Raw genomic sequence first — 25340 nt, forward strand, 5'->3', positions numbered from 1 at the left:
AACAAAGTGAAATAAAACAAAAGAAATGTTCATATGTACAGACAACTGAGGAGTGGGTGATTTCCACTATTATCCTTTGTGTTACCTATCAGTTAGAGGGGTAGCCTTTTAGAGTTTTTTTCTCACAGCAGAAGGAAATTCATCTTAATTCAAACAGGAATCTCCAAATTTTGTCAATTTAGACCTTTCCTCCTAAAGTTGTTGTCTCCTTGCACAGCACCATTGGCTGTGGGTCAAATTCCCAGCACCTGAGCCTTTGGGGGACACTTTATATTCAACCTATACCTCTTTATTTACATTTAAAAAAAACTCATGCAGGAAGTCTCTATGTAAATAGTGTGGAATAGAATTCAAGTTTTCCAATTTTATTCAAACAAACTAAATGACTTTTATTAGAGAAAAACCTGATAACTTTAAGAAATCTGATAATGCTTTCAATTTTTCAGTTTTCTTTTTTTTTAAAAAAAACATGGAATTATTCAAATGTGAGAAAAGTCATGCATATGTGAAGAGTATGGTAATGTTTTACCATATTCATTTTAAAACAAAAAAAATTTAGTCTTGAGAAAAACACTACTAAGGCATGGAAAGGGGGATGCTTTTATTTTTACTGTATCTATTCAGAAGTGAATAATGAATGCTGGAACTGAACATGTGTGTTAAATTGACTTTAAAATGTGAAAACGTTGTTTTTCCTGGCCCAATCTCTTATCATGGAATAAGAGGTTTGTATATTCAATTTTCTAATATTTTGATGCTTTTTGTCTTGATAGTCAAAAATTTTGTATATATTGGTATAATATATCATACATTATTAGCTAGTACACATAGTGTATGTATGTGCACACAACATTGTGTAAAGTATATAGGAGACATAGTAGTTTGTATGAAATTACATTGTAAATAACTAGTTTATATGATAATGTACATAAATGTGCTTAAACTGTATGCAATTGATGTTATAGTATTTTGTATTAAATAGTTTCATAATGTAGTTTTTAAAACTTATCAATCTGTAGTATAAAATGATTCATCTTTCTTCCAGTAAGCCCAATTAATTATCCCAAACCAATTTTTAGAAACTTGCTTTAATGATACTATATAGTCTCACCCCCTTGCTAACAGTTTGTTCTCTCAGCCACCCTTAGTGGCTCTGGAGAACTTACAGTGATCACCTATGCTCGACAGTGAATACATGTTACAAAATGCTGTCCAGCCCATCTGTCATGTGATGGTTGTCATGTGTTTGTCTCAGTAACCTAGGGTATTATTTTCTATAATCAGTGGGGTCAGTGAGAAATTATTAAAACCATTTATAACACAAGCAGAAGTATGAGTCATATTTTCAGAACCAACAGTTGTTGATGGCCTTTGGCTCATGTCATCACAAACTTATGAGTTATACCATGTGTTGTCATCTCTTCCCACACATAAACATTCTCGTTACATAGAGAGAAATGGTTTATAAACTGTGCCATGCATGGCACTCATCCACCATTAAGGTCGTAAAAGCAAGGTACCGTAACCATTCAGCATTGAGTCCTGATTACTAAGAGTCAGGCTGTAGCTTTATGGTAACTGCATTTAGTCTGGTCACCATAATTATTTGTATTGGTCACCATGTACATACAACCATTGTACAATCCTGGGAGATGACCAGGCATAGTTTCTTGTAAAGTTGCAAAAAGCAAGTAGACACATAACTTGGGGAGAATTAAAGGAATCCCCTAGTTAGATTCAGTTGTCTAACAAGGGCTATTGTGCAGGCAAGATGGTGTATTTGTCTGTCTCCTGTGTGCGGCTTCCTCTGCAGCCGTATGTTTACCTTCTGATGAGGTTTCAATCTATGGTGCTGGCACTGATGAGTATAGAGGGAAGGAGCATTTGGCATCAGCCTATCATAATGCATGAGAAAAATCTAACTCAACAGGTTCTTCCCATGAAAAAAGACTGGATTGTTTGTGGGCTTTCCTTAGTACTGCTGCTTGATCACAAAAGTGGATATGGCATCTACTTTTATAGGTTACTAATTACTGAAATAATAGTAATTGCATTGACATAAGAAATTGGTAAATTAATAAGTCTCAGATTTGAAAATTCAATGCCCTTAAGTCAAGAACAGGTTCAACCAGATTAAAATGAGGTGTTTCTTCAAATAACAAATATTAAAGGAAAAGGGTAATATTGTTAGTTGAAAAGTAGCCACCTAAGTCAAACAATGGAAACATAAAACTGTGAAGCATCAAGAGTATAAGTGTGAATATAATAAAAGGCAAATTCATTTTAAAATGATCTCTTGAAAAACACTGAACTTCCAGACAGACTATGTTGGAATTTTGAATCTATCACTTGCCTCAATGTGAGCCTGGGTAAGAGTTTACACTTCTGTGAAATGTGGATAATGTTGCACCCATCCTACAGGATTTCTTTGAGAATTAAGGTACATGAAGCATTTATAACAACTTATCATGTAAGCACTCTATAGCACCACTAAAAGCAATGTGTTGTAATATATGTTTGGCATATTATGATAGCATTATTAAAATGGTCTCCAAAGAGAAAGTCTTAACACTGATATGCTATGAAAATACTCAATAAGGAAGTAACTTGAAATGATGACTTTCTTATTTTAAGGTCTGTTATGGTGGTTTGAATGTGATGAGTCCCACAGAAGCCATATGTGAAACAATGAAAGAAGGTTCAGGAGCAAAATGATTGGGGTTTAAGAGTCTTAACCCAGTGATTTATTCTTGGGTTAAGGATTAGTGATTTAATTCTCTGACAGGGATTAACTGAATGGTAACTGAAGTGGTATGGTGTGGCTGGAGGAGGTGGGAATTGGGGCATGGCTTTAGGTATATATCTTATCTGGCTAATGGGATCTGCCTACTTCCTGATCACCATGATGTGAGCTGATTCCCTCTGCCATACTCTTCTGCCATAATGTTCAGCCTCACCTCAAGCCCTGTGGAATAAAGCCGACCTTTTATGGACTAAGACCTCTTAAACTATGAACTCTCAAATAAATGTTTCTCCTCTACAATTGTTCTGGTGGGGCCTTTTAGCACAGTAGGGGAAAAGCTGACTAAAACAGAAATTGGCACTGAGAGGTTGGGTCATTGCTGTGCTTAACCTGACTATGTGGTTCAGAAGATTTTTGAGCTCGTGGAATTGGTGGGAGGAATTTTGAGAAGCTTAGCAATGCATGCTGGAAATGCTTTAGGTTCTTGTAAGTGGAGCTTAAAGGCAAATTCTGGTGGGAGCTCATAAGACCAGAATGCCAATAAGACCACAGTCAGTGAAGACAGGGCTCAAGAGGGTTCAAGAAAGGAGGGCTGTAGTAGAATTTGGAGTAGAGGCCATTTGTGTTATGCTCCTTGTGAGAAGTTGATTTTTTTTTTTTGCCCATGTCCAAAGACTTTCTGAGGATTATTTTAGAAGCAATGAACTTCTTATTCTGGTGCAAGAAATGTCTAGGCAGCATAGCAATCATGAGGTGGCATGGACATTGCTAGTTATCTTCAGCCAAATTTATTGTGATAATCTGAGAAGAAAGCAGAGAAGAAATATGTGGAAAAATTGAATTAGAAAGCCCTGTGTAAAACTAGGCCTAGGAAGTTTTTTTCAATATGCTCAGCCACCCAGATGCTCAGAGGCTGCTGCAGCCAGGGACTCTGAAGCCTTTGCTAATGCTCAAGATGGTGGCAAACCTTGGCCTCAACCACATGGTGCTTGTTCTGCAGATATGCAGAATGCTGGAGTTAGGGATCAACGATGCTTCAACCAAGATTTTAAAAGAAGGCCTAGAAGGCCAGACAAAGTGCAGCAGGGTACAGAGTCACTGTGGGCATCCCCTTGAGAGGTCAAAGTTTAAAGACATAAAGAGGAAGCTAAAGTTGCAGTGGAGAACCAGGAGATTAAGAAATGTCAGGAATGTGAGACATTGTTCTAGGAAAGCTACAAGAATTGAGCAGAGACAAGCCAACAAAAAGGCCACTTGGGCTGCAACTAACAAGGCCACAGGGTTGGAGGTGCATATGCCCTTTGAAGAGACACTAACAAGTCATGAGCCCAAGGTTCTGGATGTGGAGTTATAGGACTTGCTTGCCCTACTGGATTTTGGTCTTGCTTTTGTCTTATCCCTTCTTTCTAGGCCCCTAATTTTGTGAATGAAAATGTTTATACCATTATATATTGGATACTTGTAGATTGCTATTACTTTTGTAGGAGCTCTCAATACAAGATTTTCTTGAGTTTCAGAGAAGACTTTGGATTTGAACTCTGAGCAATCACGGAACTGTTGAGATTGTGGAGACTTGTGGAAAGGGATAAAATGTATTTTGCATTATGACATGGTTTTGAGCTTTTGGGGGCCAGGAGTGGAATATTTTGGTTTGGATGTGATGTGTCCCCCAAAAGCTCACATGTGAGACAATACAAGAAGGTTCAGAAATGAAATGATTTGGTTTTAAGAATCTTAGCCCAGTGATTTAATCCTCTGATAGGGATTAACTGAGTGGTACCTGAAGTGGTATGGTACAACTGGAGGAGGTAGAAATTGGGGAATGGCTTTGGGTATATAGATTTTTCTATCTGCTTTTTGATCATCATGATGTAAGCTGCTTTGCTCTACCACACTCTCCCACCATGATGTTTAGCCTCACCTCAAGCCTCATGGAATGGAGCCAGCCTTCAATGGACTAAGACCTCAGAAACCATGAACCCTGAAATAAACTTGCCTCTTCCATGATTGGACTTCAGTCACAGTAGTGAAAAATCTAACAAGGTCATAGTTTTTAAGTAATCTAGGTATATTGTAAGAATTAAAGTAGGTGAATATAAATGTTTACAAGTTACATAATTAACTTTCCCTTGTGTTTACAACAAGTAATTGAAACTTATATAAGTTATTTCTGAGTTAAAATACTGAGTTTTAATTGTTAAAAATGAGGATAAAATCACCTAATATTGACTTTTAAAAAATTTTATAAAAATATATTTTATTCTATTATTACAATACAGAATGAAATGGCACCTTATAAATTTCTGATCTTTGTAGGATTGTAGCTGTGTCACTTAATTGCTAGTGTGAGTATAGGTTAATATGTCACTTCACTGCTGTTTGAACTATAAATTTTTAAGCATGGCTTTGTTTGAAATATAGCTTCTAGGAATGTAAGCTTGCAGATATCTTGAGAAATTGCTCCATGTGGTAATGGCTACTTCCAGATATCACTTGCAGATTTTTCTCTGCCTTTGTTCTGCTGCTGTAAACTGTTTATTGCAAGAACTTCTACTCATGGTTTTTGGTCATGAATTCAAACCCACCAATGTTGTAATGGTTAAGAAAGGATGTCAATTTTTTCTATAAAAGCCCTGTGTAACCTCAGCTTGGGACCCAGAATTTCAGAGCTCATCTGGGTCTTCTGATGTAATAAACCTGAGTTTTCCTACCATCTCAGTTTTGCTTGTGCTCTTGCTGAATGAGATTTCCCCAGCATACATGTTCTCTTTCACATTAAAAACAATTGACCTAGGGAAGCATATATTTCTCTAATTCATATAATATGTATTCAATTGTTGGTATAAGTCAAATACTTTAAATATTGTCAATTTTATACATTTTCACCATAAAGTTGATAAATCAAAATTTCTTAAGGCATATATAATTTCACATACTAATTATATAAAAAATTACAGGTGTTATGGTAAAACATTTATTAAAGAGATTAACTCATGACTTATGGACAAAAATAATAAACAGTTTAGCTTTTCATAATGTGGATAAAAAAAAATTAAACAGCCAGGCATGGTGGTCTCAGCAGTTGGCAAGGCACTAAGCAACTCAGTGAGACCCTGTCTATGAATAAAATAGAAAATACAAAAATAAAATAATAAGGCTGGGGATGTGTATTAGTGGTCAAATGCCCCTGATTTCAATCCCTGGTACCAAAAATAAATAAATAGAAATAATAATAATAAAGAAAAGAGAAACAATGAGTAGGAGGGAAATTTAAATGTATCTCTAAGTGTAAGGATATTTCTGTAAGGAAAGTTTACAATTATAAAGTTGACTTTTGTATGAAAATGTAGAGATCAAAGTGGATGGAAGGAAACATGCAATTTGAAAAGACAATGAATCACAGGCCTTCAGATGTCTCAGAAAGTTTTCGTTGCATCCTACCCCATCATATGACCAGAAATGTATCAGGGAAGAATTCTTTTCATGGTAAGTTCCAGAGAGACCTTCCATAAACCCCTTCACCTGGAATCACCTCTGGAAGGATTTTTCTGCTCACTGATATAGCTGAAACTAGGGTTGAAGTAGATCCAGATGCATCATGTGCAAGTGTTGGATCATGCTGCTCAGGTAGAGTTGGGTTTGGATGTGCATGGAATTCAAGAGTTACAAGGCATGGCAGCTTCTGTTTGAATTACAAAGGAAAGCATGGGACTAAAGAACAAACACTTGTACCAGTGTCTGAACTCCTTCAGGAACCCCACATGGGAAAATTCCTAAAGAGAATGTAGTGAAGTTACCAGAAAAACATTGCCTGGGTATCAATTTTCTGCACCATGTTTGAAAATCACTGATATTAGCATAAGGTCCTCGATTTCAGCCACTGAAACTAGCAAAGTTCCAGGACTTGAGTTCTTCAAGGCCTTGGGAGAGTACACCTCACCAGAATATACACCCGATGGTGGTCATGGGGATTTGGGATTTAATCTCTACCACTCTGAATTTCTTTCTTACTTGAGACTGGCTCCTTTCTTTCACTTCTTTATTTCTTCATTTTGGAATAGGAATGCATGTCCTGTATCATCATATTTTAGAAGTATGGAACTTTATTTTATAAAATAGGCCCAAACATGAAAGAGTATATTCTTTAAATCTCAAAAGAGACTTTGAACTTATAATTTTGAGTGATATTGTAACCAGCTAAATTTTGAGACTCGAGAGAATAGAGAATTCATTTAGAATTGTGAGAAAGACATGATCTCAGGGAATGAGAGGCATAATATACTGGATTGGATATGCTTTAAGTCTATCCCCCAAAATTTATTCATTGAGAGTTTGATCACCAGTTCAACAATGTAAATGTTGTTGGGAATTTTCAAGAGTCTTTTCTTATATTTTTATTTTTATTTCAATGACAAAAATTAGAGTGAATTTTTGAATTTGTTCTTTCTCGATATATATGACAAGAGGGTATTTTGACATATTATACATACATGGAATATAACCTATTCTAATTAGGATCCCATTCTTCTGTTGTACATGATGTGGAGTTTCACTAATGAAGGGCTCACATATGAACATAAGAAAGTTATGTCCAATACATTCTACTGTTTTTCCTATTTCCCCATCCCCCCACCTGATGTGTGTTAGCATTCTCATATAGAAAGAAACATTCAACCTTTGGCTTTGGGGGGATTTCTTTATTTCACTTAGCATGATGATCTCCAGATCCATCAATTTACTGGCAAATTTATAAATGTGTAGCCAGTAATTCACTGGAGATAAATTACAGGCCACTGATTTGGATATAATTTCATATTCTAATTATTTCACTTCTAAACTTTTTTTGTACAGTCTCACATGAGCTTCTGAGAGAAACCACAGATCCAAAAAAGGACATTCTACTCCTTACAAAAGCCCATTTCATTTTTAAGAGTCCCCATCATCTTAACAGTTTCAGCATTGCCCAAAAGTACAAGTACAAAGTCTGCTCTGAGACTAAAGGCAAACTTAACCTGAACCTTGTATAATTCAAAATAAAGTCACCCAGATCCAATATATAATGGCACAGAATAAAGATTTTCATTCCACCAGGGAGAAATAGGGTGTAAGATAAAACCAAGACTCAAATTCAGCTTGGCATCCAGGATGTGGTGAATATGCTATGCTGATATTCTCTCCAAAGAGATTCTATAGCTCCATCCCTATATCTTTGCTGATTGCAGACCACATAGCGTCTCTTTACTTGTTTCTTCTCAAAAGTTTTCAATTTTCCTCAGCAGATGTCCCACAGTACTGGTATCTCTTAATCTCAGGTATATTCATTTCAGCTTCCTTTTCACATCTTCATGCCTCACCCTCTCAGGGCAGTCCACAAGGATTCTGTCCCTGAAACTCTTTCCTCATCTACAGGCCTTCCTTTGAAATTTCTGTGGAAGCCTCCTTGACCCCCTAAATTCAGCATTATGCATTCCTGAGGAACTGAAGGACACGATTAACACCACGGTCTCCCATGATCTGAAGCAATAGACAAGCTTTCTTGGCCCTGTTTGTAGCAGCATCTTAGTTTCTGCTTTACTCAGCATAGTGAAGCCACTTCCTAGACTCCACAATGCAAGAAAGGTATTACCATGGTCTTTTTTCAAAGTAATTTTTATTTTTATACTCCTGAGCCTAAAATGGATGTGGTATGCCCATTTATGAGCTACCTTCAAGCCATATTTTCTATTTTCTAATGTACCTAGGACTTTCTTAGTGACTTTAATGCTTTTTAAAAACTACATATTCAATAGATCTAGATTTACGAGCAATTTTCTGGACAAACACCCAAGTTTTTCTAATAAAAAAAAAAAACTTCTTTTTTTAAAATTAGAAAAATAAAAAAAGTTCTTCTCTGTTTTCTGCTTGTAATAGTTACAGTAAACTAAAAGCCTTCAGGAATATTAAGATCACTGCCTGGATTTTGTGCTGCCTTGAAATTTTCTCTGCCCGATTAGTCCATCATCTTTAAAGTCAACCTTACAGAAAGTCTCAGGGTATGGGCAAAAGGTAGAAAACTTATTTGACATAACTAATGGGAATGAACTCTAATTATAAATTTCTAATAGTCTGCCTATGCAACTCTTGAGCTCATTCTTGTCTTTGCAGACTCCTATCAGCATTCTGAACTTCAGAATCCCCACAAGAATTACACACTAAACTCCACTTACAACATTCTAAAATGTTTATTTTCCAGTTTGGATCTTTAAACTAAGCCAGTTCCCCAAAACCAAAGGCCAAAGCTTTGCTCTGATATGCAGATGCTAAATCACAATAAGGGGTGTGAAGGTAAGAGTAAAAATGTTTTGAGATTAGACAAAGAGGAATAAAGGGAAGGAAGGGAAAATGGGAATAGGAAAGATAGTAGAATAAATAAGACATTATTTTCCTATGTGCATATATGACCACAGGATCAATGTAATTTTTTCATCATGTAAGAATGGAAGAATGAGAACTTATATTCCATGTATATATAATTTAACAAAATACATCTTACCATCATGTATGACTAAAAAGAACAGATAAAAAAAGACAAATTTTCCCACTAACTGAAAAAATTCAAAAAGTGTCACAGCTACTTAAGTTAATTAAACAAATGACTCTACTTCTCAGCAAAAAAATAAATAAAAAATCTCTTCTAGTCAGTTTTTTTCATTGCTGTGACCAACACATGTAGCAAGAACAATAGAGAGGAGAAAAGGTTCGCTTGGCACTCATGGTTTCAGAGGTCTCAGTTCATAGAAAGTTGTCTATTGCTATGGGCCCAATATAAGGCAGAACACTAGGGTGGAAGAGTTTGGAGGAGGAAAGCAGTTCAGGACATGGCAATCAGAAAGCAGAGACAGAATTCTGCTAACTAGAGACAGACTACATACCTGAAGGCATTCTCCCAGTAACCTACCTTCTCTTACCATACCCCATCTGTGCATAGGTAGCGCTGGTATTCTGTTTTTTTTTAAGTCTTCCAATGGTTTATTAGAAAGAATGTAGACATTTTAAAAAATCCCCACTGTCATGAACATAAATTGAGGTTTTCAGCCAGATATAAGCTGAATCCAAAAAAAAAAGAAATAAAAAAAATCCAATAGTGTATTAAAATTTTTTCACTCAGTTGCAATACTGACAGTGCAAACACAAATCTGGTCTAAATGTACAGACTCTCAAGCAACAATGTACAGCTTTCTTGGCCCTCCATGCTAAGACATGTAAAAGCTTAAGGGCCAAATAATGCCAAATGTATAGGCTTCAAAAACCATCTAAGTTAAGGGCATTCACTAGTTTTAGCTAAGATACATCTAGAACACTGACAAATAATCACTTACATACAATAATATGCAGTAAATTTTTTGAAAAATAAACTTTAGTGTAACAATACTGTAGGGTACTCCAGAGGAAAGGCAGATTATCAGTTTAAGGTGTCAGCCAATTTGTTTCAGCCACTCTTGAGTCCATATCCTAAAACCTAAAATTTAGTTATCTTTCCCTAAGCTTCTTATCATTCAGTAATTATGTTATGAAGTAAAGGAGACAGGTGAAATGTTCTTACTTATCACAACTGCTGTTATCAATTGCCTAGGACCGCCACAGCTTCATGGCAGTCTGGGAAATGCTCATGCATACGGATAGTGCCTTAGCTGACTTAAATTTGCCCCATACAATGGTACATTATCAACCCTTAGTGAAGCCTTTAAAAAGGCGGGGGGAACAGGTTGAAAAATGGGTTAAAGGAGGCAAATACAGCAGCTGCCTTTAGAGCTATAACTCAGGAATTTTCTCAATCATGAAATCTTGTGGAGAAATAATTTTCTTTCTCAAAATCCAGGCGACGACAATATTCCTTACTCCAGACCTGGCATGTTTTCATCATCACTGTCTTGTGAATCATCATCTGCTCCATCTACTTCTGGTAAATCTACATCCTCATCACCACCCATGTTGTTCATCATCTCAGAGAAACAATCCGAATTAGACATGTCTTCATCTGAATCCTCTTCCCAATCTTTCCAATTTCTGAAGTTCACACTAAGCCAATGAAGCTTTGCCCTTTCTTTGGTTAACCTAGGCCATGGTTGGCCAGACTCTCCTTTTCGCAAACAACATAAAATTGATCTGTCCATTCTTTTATGCTTGGAATCATTTAGAGCAACACAGTAAAAAAGGTCAATTTCATTTAAATGCTTAACATTATCACTTCCTCCAAGACAACTGAAAGTCAGTTTGGATTTTTCAAAATTTACGTTAACATCTTTACTGTCTTCAACACAAAATTTAATGAAGACCTAGTCCACTTTGCAGAAGCTGGATTGTGAGCAGGGCAGGGGGACAGGCGAATCTGTGGGCTGGCCTCTCTGGCGGTGGCTGCTCTGGTCAGCACCTCTCTGATGGGGACTCCGGGGTTTTCTCCCCAATCGCATCCTCTAGTAGCTCTCATAGGCCACTTTGGCAGCAGGCTCGGGCTAGATCCCCTGAAGTCACCACTTGGAGAGAGCGGCTCCTCTCTCTCACCAGAGAGAAGAGAGTGTAAGAAAAGGGGCCATGAGGACCAAAAAAGACCGTGTGCATGCCTGCGGTGGTGAGGCAGGTTGCCGGCTGGCGCACTGCTATTCTTTATCAGTGAATTAAGCTGTTGATTAGATGAGACCTCTCATAATCTACTCATTTTACCTTGAACATTTTTTAGTTGTCTCACACGGGAGCTTTTTGTGAAAATCAGTTTCAAAAGTATTTTTTGACTAAGATCTTCATCTTTGGAAACTCTCACTTTAAAAAATCGAATGATCTCATTTTACAAATGAGCACAATGAGACTCAGCTATCCCTTTCCCCCCAAAAAAGTCTAGGATTTCTGTGTCACAACTAAGTTATCCCCTAAAATAACAAATATAAGTTCAGGATGTGCTTTTTTGTTGTAAGGATTACTGTAATCTTAAGCAAAAATACTATACATAATTAAGTAAAGGTTTAGAATTATAAAAAATAAGTTCCTTGGTTTACAGCTATCTGAAAAACTAAATATTTTTTCTCTTGTTAATTTCATTTTGTATTTTCCTTTTAAACTTTACAACTATTTCCTGTTAATGTCTTACACAATTAAAATTTCTAATATAACAACCTAAGTTAAGATAATAAGGCCATCAAGGACAAACAAGATATAAGACTGACTTTCAGTATTCATACAGACCCAATTTCATAATTTCATTGTTTAGCTTATTACTAAAGACAAAAGTTAAGTCATACAATTGATGGGAGCTTAGTCTTCTTTCACTGCTCTTTTCAGCTTAACAACAACCTTGATTATATTGATAAACACATTCCTAAAGGTGATTTTTGCTCATCTTCCTGGCCAAGGGAAAATACTCACTAAGTAGTTTCTTATTGTTTAAATATATTATACCTTGCTGGGGGCTGTTTTCTAAATTTTAAATCTAACAATACTCCAGCTTATGGCAGCTCTTCTTTTCAACAACTTTACAAAAACAAAAAAGGGTAGATAGAACCCCACAAAATCATTTAAATCATGCTCTGTTTTAATTTTTATTTATAAATCATGTTGTCAAAGTTCTCACTCCTTCTCAGCAACACATGGCTTCTACTAGAGTAGGCCTATCGGGCTTAGTCTGGTGGAGAAACTTACAAACACGACAATGAAATAAACCAGATTCCATAACAATATGGGGCAAAGGTCATGCTTGTACCTTTCAGGAAACTGAAACTCATCCTTTCTGGGTACATGAATATACTGGTCACCACCACCATGAAAGATTTTGAGCCACAGTACAGGCAACTGACTAACCTGATGCATCAGGCTGAACATATAGTCAAACAACAGAGAAGTGTGAAGTCTCCAACCACCATATTGTGACTATTTTGGCTTTATTGAGCTTTGAGGTAAGTGGAGTTCATGGGAAAACTTACTGGGTCTATTTCCAGAACCACTTTTAGTACATCCAGCTATGTGGGCTGCAGAATTCATTCCAGTATTTACTAATGATATTCATAAGATGGGATGTTTTTCAAACACATTATACCTGTACATTCAATTGGATTTAAGTATACTGCATATGGTGGGAATTTACCTACATATTGGTCCCACAATGAACATGCTTGTGGTTTAAAAGTAGCCTTAGGGGAAAAGACATCATATGTGGGATTCAGGGCACTTAAACACACTGGCCCTGGACTTAAGATCATATGTCTGGGCAGTTAATAAAATGGGACTCCCCTCCAGTGTTCTCCCACGGAGCATCCACCAATACCTTACTGCCCTAATTGTTCTGAAATAGTACTTGGTACTTTTCCTGAATGGATGGAATGTGCAAATGTCTTTCCAGTACACCATAAAGCTCCTGGTAATAATGGATATATTTTGGATTGGTCTCCCAGAATTGATAAGAAACAGCTCTGTCAAAATTCCATGACTCCTGGAGGATTTGTTGGTAATGTCCTGACTTTCACTGGTGGTAGCAGGCAAAAAGATTTTTGGCATTTAATAGCTGCCTCAGACTTTATCAATTACAAATGGTCCCATGCCTGATTTTATTGATAGGAGCTGTAAAGCAACCCCCTGCTATGGTCTGCAGACCTGTCTCCATCCTATTTATGTTTTAATTTTTGGAAAAGTAAAAAAGAAGAAAGATATCATGCAATGTGTAAAAGATGTAATGTGATGAAATGCATCCCTACGTATAATATAAGAAAGGGAGAACTTGTATTATACCAACACTCTTTTGTTTTACCTGCAGCTAATATTTCAGATCCATGGTATTCTGATGCTGGAGTTCAACTCCTAAAACGGATGCCCAACTCCTAACCCTAACCCTAACCCTAACCCTAGATAACTAGACCCTGGTGTTCAGTAGGTTTTATTGTACCTCAAGTAGTTACTTTGATATCTATTTTGGTTTCTATTTTGACATCTGCTACAGCCTTGTCCCAAGACTTTCAAAAGGCTCATTTTCTTTATTTCTCAAAATACTTCCAAAGCCTACAAATTGGTCCCACAATAAACATGCTTGTGGTTTAAAAGCAGACCTGTGTTCATCCTATTTATCCTACTTACAGTCAGGTAAACATTGATTAGAAGATTGAGACTAAATTAAATGCTTTGGAAGCTACTGTCATAAGAAATGAGCTTGCTGCTCTCAAATTTAAGCAAACATTTTGATGTCATGTCAGCTACAAATTTGTTTGTGTTATACCAGTCAAATATAATGCTTTCCAATGGGATTGGTAAAAGGTTAGAAATCATTTAATTGGCATTTGACACAGAATAATGATGGTGTTTTGCTGTGGAGTTACTTCATAGCATCCAGTATACTCAGGAAAGCAGGAATGATCTCATGGGGCAACCATGTAAAATATGAAAGAGCCTCATGGGAGGGATGTTTATAGATGTAAGAACATATCTGTACTAGATAAGAATTCAGGCTGTAAATAAATAAAAAAAGATGGCCTGGAGCAGGGGGTGGGGGGACCCAGTTGTTTATCACTAGACAATTAGATTCAGTTCCTCTCTCTCAGATCTTATACTTCCCTCACCCTGAAAATAAACAAATTTATTCATCAACATCAGTTTTTGCATATGTGATTGGCAAATATAAACAGTGTTCATTATTGGTGAAGGCAGAGTGAAATGTACTTGCTCCTTGGAATACATATTGGCAATATCTATCAGGTTTAAATACATACACCCTTAACCCAGAATATCAGTTTCATAGAAACATGCTGGTGGACATGGCCTCTCACCTTACTTGGCATTCCCTAAATATCGGAAGTCCAGCCTAGGCCATCCATGCAGAACTCAAAACGATGTCTGGCACATGGGCTTCGAACCTGGGCAGCCTTCAATTCCTCATTTTTCCTTCATAAGTGATCTCTTTCTTGTTGAAAATGACACTTTAACCCTAAATGGGCAAATAACCTTGCTTCCTGCTTTCTGAAAATAGATGAGGAGAGGTGAATTCTGCATTATTCTCACTCATTCACAAGCATTTGTGGTATCTCAATAAAATACTGAATTTCAAAATTTATACGCAGAACACACAAGACTTCTGTTACAATGTGCCATATGTGCAGTGCAGAAATTTTTAAAAATAACATTCTTAAATTTTTATGTAAAAGTTATGACACTACAAAAGGTTAACAAGGCAGAGACAATTGCATAAAACTCATTATAAGTTGCCATTTTGAGTCTTCAGTAATTCTCATCAGCATCGACCTGTGTAGCTTCTAATCCAGAAACTGGTGAGGGTGACATGGAATTAAGAAAAACAAACATTTAGAGAGAAAAGAAAGATAGGGTGGGAAACTGAACTCTGATTAAGAACAGTGACACAGCACTGTCACTATGTTTATCATATAGGTTTTATCATAAAAACGTTCTTTTGTGAGAAAGTTTTTGCTAGCAGACATGTTTGAAGGTCAAAGTGCTGAAGAAGCATTATGGTTATCTTACTATGCCCAGAATTCTCTTGACTCTAGGAGTCAATGTTTCCATCTCAAGGTTAAAACTAATGTCTTTGGGACCTTTGCCCAGAGATACCAAGTTGCCTTAGCAAATGGGAAATGTTAACCCTGTACTTTTACACAGAGGAAATCTCAGCACAAGCATAGCACAAACATGAGGTAATCAGACACCCTGATTCACATCTCCACTCCCCACACTCATCATTTTCCTTTTATTTTGTGCTCTACAATTATCTTTATAGTATTTCAAAGTAAATAAGATACTTCATTAAGTGTATAAAAATTGCAGTACCTCTATCTCCCTGATGAATTAAAAAGAACAATGAAAATATCATAAGCCAAAAAAAGCACAAATAATATTCAAGTGTGACTATTTATATACCTTCCAGATATATTTTTATCTATGTAATAGTATGACCTGGACTCTACAATTTCCTTCAATTTTGCATGAGATGACTTAATACTTTAATATTTAACCTAAAGTTCCCAAATTACCATAGATAAATCTGTTTGATCAGTACAGTGGAAAAGTGTTTTATGTATTCTTGGTTTATGTTTGAATTAAACTGTGTTCTGAGGTATGTGTTTTGTTTATTCACATAGCTCATGGAGAAATAAAAATAGGACTTTTTTTATATTTTCCAGTATACATGTGTTTTATTCAATCTAGGAGTCGTGGAGCATTTGTGAATCAAAAAATGTTTCACATAAAAATTTAAAGAAAGAGGGAAAAGAGAAGAATATAAAAAATTGAGGTATTTATGTGTTAGGAGGGGGGAGAAAGTAACAATAAAGCTAAATGACCTTGAATAACCTTTGCAACACCTAATAAGTGAACATAGATTAAATATTTTCACTTTTTTATATATGCTTATAGTTTTACACATTGTTTGGAATCATACTGTAGTAGAAAAAAAGAATCTCAGGAAAACAAAATTTTACAAGTGTGTCTTTTGAAGCCTTTTGCAGGTACTCTTGGCAGAGTGGGGCTTAAACTTTTAATTTCTTACTGTTTAATCCCTTCTAGAATTGTCATTTAGAGATGGACTAGAGACTCCTTCTTATTTAATAAGTCTTTTTAGGAGATCTCATTTGATTATAGTCTGTAATTGACCTGCTAAAATCAGCACGTGGAATTTTATTTTCTGTGAGGCTAAGCTGCTCTGCCTTCCCATGCTGGGATGTACAATTGCCAAAATGGCAATAAGTACCTGCCCCAAATCCCAGAATAATGAGGTAAAAAACAGAGTCACTACAGCAGTTGGTGCTAATTTGTAAGTGTGCCAACAGTGCTGAAAGAATTTTACTTCATCATTCCCCAAGTCATTTAGTATGGGACACGTGCATCAATGTTCATGTGTGTATCAAAGAGAAACTGTCACATCAGGTTCTGGACACTATTTTCCTGAATTTTGCAAGACAGGAAGAAGAAATTTTGACATATGTGTGCCTTCATTTCACAATAGAATGAGCTTTGGTTGTGCCAGGTGCCCACATATAGGAGAGGCCTTGCTGCCTAAACATCTATAGATGGGGATGGAAGTGTCATTCCTGTAGGCATGAGTAGTTTTGATGTTTCCCCAGTTAATGAGACATAGCCCCTTAATGTTTTGCTGGTATTGGAGAACCATATTTTATTGTTAGGGGAAAAAATTCTAAGCAGACAATTATGAACTTGGCTGGATGATTTTGTTACCAATCTCAATGACCTACTTTCTTTGCAGAATTAAAATTGAATCTTTATCACTAGACTGAGGGTGTAGCTCAGTAATAGAGCACTTGCAAAGCATGTGTTATGCCATGAGTATGAACCCCAGAAACAAAGCAAAAACAAATAGTTTTTACATAAAACAAAGTTTATTTACAGTAAATAAGTACACAATGAAAATCTCTTTGAAATAAGTGACCCCATAATTTGGGCATACTATGTAACTTTATTACATTGAGATAAACATTTTCAGGAAGGAAACATCTACATGTAGAGGTTCAGGTAAGTTAGTCCAGGATCACTAAAAATACATACTTTTTTATCGAGTATTTGGTATGGAGGCTTAATTTTGTGATGGGTGAGATTTATAGCATTGTCCTTGTTGACAAAATGAGTGGCTCCATTGGTTCCTCTTTGTCCCCAGGAACTGACATCTAGCCCCTCAGGTTATGCTGGCCATGGGGTTACCTTGTGTTGCTGAATGAACTGGGATCAATCCAGGAAATCAGGAACTTAAATGTCTGCTTTTTTACAATTCAGCAATTTATAAAAGTAACAACTGGCATACAACATGTAGCTATGGAAATCAGTCTCCACTTTCTTCCTGGTTGGATATTTTGGCATTACAATGAAGTAGATTTAATTTTCTAGTAACTGGTACATTCTCTTCAGATTATGTGATATAGGCCAGTCACAGTTGTGGGTCACTAATAACATCTCAAATTATGGGATAAGGTTCTCAGGGGAAATCATGTTTTCAGATAGTAAAGGGTCAAGATCTTTCTTGCATTCTCAGGCTCCCAAGTTGCTAACAATGCAACAAAATAAAACATAAAAGTTTTATCTCAGCACAAGTACACCAATACCATGACGATCAATGTTATAACAAAGATTGTGATGGTGTCTAATACGAAGGAACTTTTATAAACAGTATAAAAGGCATGAAAATGCTGGAGAAAGCAGTGACTCACAACCCAGGTGGGAGGAGGTGAGATAGTGTGACATTTCAATTATTATACTCAGAACACTGTGCAATTTAAAACTCATGAATTGTGGTTTCTGGAATTGTCTATAGTTAATTTACCAAAAAAAAAAAAAAAAAAGTGGAGAGAGAAACAACTTGGGAGTGGAAGTGCTGTCTTATATACAAGAGAACATCCAAAATTAGCTGATATCTCTACAGAACCCATGGACATTGGAAGGCAGTGGGAGGACATGATAAACTTTTTAAACAAAATCTATCAACCAATAATTTTATACCTGGAAAAATCTGCTTCATATTTCTATGTTGAGAAGTTTAGTGTAAGTAAAAAAAAAAAACTCCTTAAGAAATGCTAATAGAGCCATCAAGCTTAAATAAAATGATTAAACAGAGTATCTTAACCCATATACAGCTAGGCAGGTAAATATACAGTCTAATCTTACAGATAAGTACAAAACAATTCTTATAATGTTGAATGACACTGTAAACGTCCATTTTCTATTGCTATAAGAAAATACCCAAGAGTGCTTACTTTATAATTTAAAAAAAGTAACTAAGAATTTTGGAGGCTGAAAGTCCAAAATCAATGGGTGCCATCAGTCTGATGTGACTACAAACTTTGCTACATATCATATCATAGTGTATAGAATCATGTTGGTAACATGGAAAGGAGAAAAAAAGCATATGGAAAGACATAAAACCAGAGGTCAGAGAGGGGCAAATATATAGTAGGGTACCTATAGCTATTGATAATGCATTATGCATTCAAAGGAAAGAAAGCATTCTCAATTTTCTCCTCATCAAATAAAAAATATTTGAGGTGACAGACATGCTAAAAATACTGCTTTAATTGTATAATACAAGCATGTGTATGTAATTACATACATGTGGACATACTCAATTTGGAAGATCAGATCCAAGAGAAACTTAAAGACACTACCTTAACATGAGATACAATTTAATTTAGTGATAATATGGAATCAAGAAAAAAAGGTGAAATTGATAGGCAAACAAGAGAAGAAAATACACTTACAAATCAGGGAAACATCAACACCTGAAGCCAACTAGCTGGTAACTGTCAAGGTAGATTTTCAGAGCCCTAACTGGGAAATGCCAGCCACATCATCCTCGGGATGGCCGTGACTTTAAAATCTTCCCAGTAAGGATACTTAAATAAAAGTTAGAACTCAGAAAACTCTATTCTAAAAACCTGTGTAATCTAGTGATCCCCTCAAGTACACTTCACAGCATTATTAAGATGTTTCATCAAGGAAGTGCAAAGGTCATGGCAGGCACATGGACTGCGAAAATCTTTCATGTTTTCTTTTCTCTATTTTTATTTTTTCTTGGAAACTATGGTTTTAAAAAAAAAATAAAATAAGATGTTCATTAACTAAATAGAATGGGATACTTTTTAAACCGATAATGATAAAGATGTTTTTTGCTTTTTCTTCACTCCTGGGAAAATGCCTCTAATAAATCAAGGCAATATAATGCAGATGTTCCTTCAAACTAAACATCTTATTATGGTTTCTGGAAGTTATACTAACTCTCTCTGAAATCACACACTCATCATATTTAGAATACATCTGTTTTGATTCTTTATTTATTCTAATTAGTTACACATGGTAGCAGAACCTGTTTCAATTCATTGTACACAAACAGAGCACAAATTTTCATTTCTTTGTTACATGATGTAGAGTCAAACCACATATGCAGTCATACATATACCTAGGGTAATGATGATCATCTCATTCCACCATTGTTCCTGCCTCCATATCGCTCCCCATTTCTCCCTCCCCTTTACCCAAAGTTCTCTCATTCTCACCAGCCCACCCTCAATACAGACCAGCATCCACTTATCACAGAGAACATTTGAGAATTGGTTTATTGGGATTGGCTTCTTTAATGCTTGGCTTCTTACATGTAAATTATTTTTTAAAGTTTCCTGTGCAGGATGACAAGGGGTAGAGATTAACAAAAAAAGGTAGAACCATATCCTTTGGAGAGAAGCATAGCTGTGACAATTATGTAGCTGAAAATAATAATCAAGAACCACAACCATTATTTCTGTTTAAAAGATTCTCAATATTTTTTTGCATTACTTTTATTTCTCAATCAATTTAAATTTAATTAATATTCCTGAGGGTTTTATTGACCAAAGGATTAACACATGGAGAAAATATAGGATACATTTTAGTTATTTTACTTTTCAAATAAGACTCGTACATAGTCTAGTGGATTATTTGAATAAGAATTTTGTTTTTGTGTGGTAGCATGTGTTCCTGTGCCTGTAAGACCTGAAAGTAACAACAACAATAATAATCCAGACCTATTAGAATTAAATTGTATAGAAGCTTTGTGAGCTCATGCCATGCCATATATCTTATACTCTAAAAACATAATAAGCATTACAAATTATATGTAGAATAAAACATATCTAAATATAAAAAAATCTAGTGAAACAAATTATGTAGGAGTTTCAAATTATTCTATGCATATCTATCTCTTGTGTTACAACCATTATTTTACATGTTATTGGTTAGAGTTCCTTCCTGTCTGCCTGTCTAACACCAAACAGGTAGTTTCATATTGGGCTCTCTTTCTAAAGTCAATCCAGTCAATCTTCTCAGTTTATTCTTATAGACTTCATGAAGAATTGCATGCTTTATTCAGTATTTTTGGTTACCAGACATTCCAATTGCCAAAATGGGCTAGTGCACTACAGATACCAGTGAAAGCATCAGTGACCCTCCTTTCCACAGAATATGAATCGGTGACTCCTAGTTTCTGGGGTATTCATAATCCCTCTTATTAGGAGGATGTGTGACTCTCCAGACATGCAGTGGCCTCTATATCCTTCATTTTTCCATAATGACAAGCAGTAGAAATGCATAACAATCTGACTTATACAAATTGTATTCCCCAAATAAGTGAGTTTAAGTTTTCTAGAATAATTGGTAGAGATGTTATGTCACTATTTAGTATGTTTTACTGTTACATAGAATCTTTGGTAAAATGGAATGCCAAGACAGTAACATGATTCAATACATGACACGGATTAGCAAGCTAACATTCACTTTTATTTAGTAACAAATTCCACAATAACATGGTTATACTAAAAATTTATAAATACCAGGGTATGATGGCAGATGCCTATTACTGCAGTGATCAAGGAGGCTTCAGGAAAGATAGTCGAGGTTTCAAGAGCAGCCTCAGCAACTTACCAAGGCCATAAGGAAATGTGCCTCAAAAAAAAAAAAAAAAAAATTGAAGACTGGGGACATCACTTAATGGCTAAGCTACCCTGAGTTCTGTCCACATTACAAAAAAAGAAAAAAAATTAACATTATAAAATCTCAAAAAATATACAGGTTAAAAATTATTGGGATAGGTCTTCCTCTGATTTAATAGAGCATAAAAAATAGGTTTACTCCAATTTCCAGAAACGAAGACACTTAATCATCTTTAATTTATGATTTATTCTCAATCAGAAATGAAATATCCACAGTACAGTATGAAAACTATGAGGATTTAATTATTTCTACCACATTAGCTAATGCTATATAAATTTTAAACAAAATATAAATGCAATATCCCACTTTCTATACTTAAATGCCTTCTCGTACAAATTCTTAAGTCAATTAAAATATAAGGACTTGATAAGACTTTACTTTTAATATTTTTCAAGGTTTTGTATTTGTGGTAAATATTTTGGTGTTATCTATATATAGGCATGTATTTTGGGAAAAAAATGTCTTCAAAATTTAATACAGAATGAGGTTTAAGATGAAGAAAGTTTCAATTTGAATATAGGCTTATTTTTTTAATGTTTTTTAGAGTTTCTATGCACTATGAATTCCCTTATGTTTGGTAAAGTTTTGGAAATGGAGAAAAATTTGTTTCATTCTTTCCACTTGTACCAACTCTCACCAGTATGAATTCTCAGGGGCTGAGTAAGATGTGAACAACTGATGGAGATTTTTCTCTTTATTATTTTTATTTAGTAAATGTAAAATTTCTCTGCTGATTCTTCTGATATGGTATACAGTTGAATCATCCAAAATGTATTTGAACAATATTCTCATTTATAGAGCTTATCTCCCCTACAAATTCTCTGATATTTAATAAGCGATCTTTGAACTTTTGCTACATGTGTAGTGCTCCTCTATAGTATGAAATTTCAGGAGTTTGATGTTTGAACAACTTCTAAAAGCTTTGCCATGTTCTTTAAATTTTTAGGGCTTTTCTCCAGTATGAATTCTCCAGAGATTAATAAAAAAAGATTTATTTTTTTGCATTACACTCCTTATGACACATATATAGCACAATTTTTGTATCTCTATACAAAGTATGTTCTCGCCAACTTATGCCAATATACATGTTCTTTTAACTGGCATTACAATTCTTAATACAATATATACCAAAATTTTTCATACCTCCATTTGTATAAAAGGTATGTTGACATCCAATTCAAGTCTTCATACATGTACTTTGTATAATGATGACAATTACATTCCACCATCCTTGCTAATCCCTTCCACCCCTCTTCCCTATCTAGAATTAATCTAATCCTCCCATGCTCTCACTCACTACTGCACTAACCCCCCCCCCCTTATATCAGAGAAAGCATTCAGCATTTGCTTTTTCGGGGCGGGGACGGGCTGACTTCACTAACATTATCTTCTCCAACGCCATTCATTTACCTGAAAATGCCATGATTTTTTTAATGCTGAGTAATATTCCATTGTGTATCAATGCCACATCTTTTTATCCATTCATCCACTGAAGGACATCTAGGTTGGCTCCACAGTTTACCTACTGTGAATTGTGCTGCTATAAACATTGAAGTAGCTCTGTCCCTTTAGTATAATATTTTTAAGTCATTTGGGTATAGTCCAAGAAGAGGAATAGCTAGATCAAATGGTGGTTCCATTCCCAAATTTCCAAGGAATCTCCATAGGGCTTTTCAAATTGGCTGCACCAATTTGCAGTCCGACCAGCAGTGTATGAGTGTAACTTTTTCTGTAAATTCTCACCAACACTTGTTGTTTGTTTTCATGATAGGTGCAATTCTGACTGGAGTGAGATGATATCTTAGAATAGTTTTGATTTGCATTTCTCTGATTGCTAGAGATGATGAGCATATTTTCATAGTTTTGTTGATTGATTGTATATCCTCTTCTGAGAAGTGTCTGTTCAGGTCCTTGGCCAACTTATTGATAGGTTTTTTTTTTCTTCTTTTTGTTTTGGTGCTTAGCTTCTTGAATTCTTTATTATATCCTAGAGATTAGTGTTCTATCTGATATGTGAGGGATAAAAAATTGTTCCCAGAATGTAGGCTCTCTGTTCACCTCAGATTGTTGCTTTTGCTGAGAAAAACCTTTTTAGTTTGAATCCATCCTATTTATTGACTCTTGGTTTTCATTCTTGTGCTATAGGAGTCTCATTAAGGAAGTTGGGGCCTAATCCCATGTGATGAAGATTAGAATCTACTTTTTATTCTATTAGATGCAGTCTCTGGTTTAATTCTTAGGTCCTTGATCCATTTGGAGTTAAGTTCTGTGCATAGTGAGAGACAGGGGTTCAGTTTCATTTTGTTGCATATAGATTTCCAGTTTTCCCAGCACCATTTGTTAAAGATGCTATCTTTTCTACAGTGCATTTTTTGGCACTTTGTCTAATATAAGATAATTGTAATTTTGTGAGTTAGTCTCTGTGTCCTCTATTGTGTACCATTGCTCTTGAGGCCTGTTTTGGTGCCAGTGCTATGCTATTTGTTACTATTGCTTGGTAGTATAATTTAAGGTCTGGTATAGCAATACCACCTGCTTCACTCTTCTTGCTTAGGATTGCTTTAGCTATTTGGGTCTCTTATTTTTCCAGATGAATTTCAGGATTGCATTTTCTGTTTCTATGAGGAATGCCATTGGGATTTTGATCGGAATTGTATTGAACCTGTATAGTGCTTTTGGTAGAATGGTCACTTTGATAATATTAATTCTGCCTATCCATGAGCAAGGTAGATCTTTCCATCTAAGGTCTTCTTCTTTTTTTTTTAAATTTTTTTTATTGGTTGTTCAAAACATTATAAAGCTCTTGACATATCATATTTCATACATTAGATTCAAGTTGGTTATGAACTCCCAATTTTACCCCAAATACAGATTGCAGAATCACATCGGTTACACATCCACATTTTTACATAATGCCCTATTAGTAACTGTTGTATTCTGCTACCTTTCCTGTCCTCTACCATCCCCCCTCCCTCCCCTCCCATCTTCTCTCTCTATCCCATCCACTGTAATTCATATCTCTCCTTGTTTATTTTCCCATTCCCCTCACAACCTCTTATATGTAATTTTGTATAACAATGAGGGTCTCCCTCCATTACCATGCAATTTCCCTTTTCTCTCCCTTTCCATCCCACCTCATGTATCTGTTTAATGTTAATCTTTTCTTCCTGCTCTTCCTCCCTGCTCTGTTCTTAGTTGCTCTCATTATATCAAAGAAGACATTTGGTATTTGTTTTTTAGGGATTGGCTAGCTTCACTAAGCATAATCTGCTCTAGTGCCATCCATTTCCCTGCAAATTCTATGATTTTGTCATTTTTTAGTGCTGCGTAATACTCCATGGTGTATAAATGCCACATTTTTTTTATCCATTCATCTATTGAAGGGCGTCTGGGTTGGTTCCACAGTCTAGCAATTGTGAATTGTGCTGCTATGAACATCGATGTAGCAGTATCCCTGTAGTACGCTCTTTTAAGGTCTTCAGGGAAAAGCCCAAGAAGGGCAATAGCTGGGTCAAATGGTGGTTCCATTCCCAGCTTTCCCAGGAGTCTCCATACTGCTTTCCAGATTGGCCGCAACAGTTTGCAGTCCCACCAGCAATGTACAAGAGTACCCTTTTCCCCACATCCTCTCCAGCACTTGTTGTTGTTTGACTTCATAATGGCTGCCAATCTTACTGAAGTGAGATGGTATCTTAGGGTGGTTTTGATTTGCATTTCTCTGACTGCTAGAGATGGTGAGCATTTTTTCATGTACTTGTTGATTGATTGTATGTCCTCCTCTGAGAAGTGTCTGTTCAGGTCTTTGGCCCATTTGTTGATTGGGTTATTTGTTTTCTTATTGTTTAATTTTTTGAGTTCTTTGTATACTCTGGATATTAGGGCTCTATCTGAAGTGTGAGGAGTAAAAATTTGTTCCCATGATGTAGGCTCCCTATTTACCTCTTTTATTGTTTCTCTTGCTGAGAGAAAACTTTTCAGTTTAAGTAAGTCCCATTTGTTGATTTTTGTTATCAACTTTTGTGCTATGGGTGTCCTATTAAGGAATTTGGAGCCCGACCCTACAATATGTAGATCGGAGCCAACTTTTTCTTCTATCAGACGCAGAGTCTCT

At 35.7% G+C, this 25340-nt stretch overlaps 1 protein-coding gene and 1 pseudogene across 1 annotated transcript in view; both read right to left on the bottom strand.

The window, feature by feature from the left end:
- The window catches only part of LOC124106413 (zinc finger protein 761-like), a 70660-nt gene that overhangs the window by 17235 nt on the left and 28085 nt on the right, over nucleotides 1–25340 (bottom strand).
- LOC124106414 (prostaglandin E synthase 3-like) lies at nucleotides 484–11193 on the bottom strand (annotated as a pseudogene).

Source organism: Marmota monax, unplaced genomic scaffold (genome assembly GCF_021218885.2).
Source record: "Marmota monax isolate L192 unplaced genomic scaffold, Marmota_monax_Labrador192_F-V1.1 WCK01_AAM20220418_F8-fsc00798, whole genome shotgun sequence".
NCBI classification, from domain to species: Eukaryota; Metazoa; Chordata; class Mammalia; order Rodentia; family Sciuridae; genus Marmota; species Marmota monax.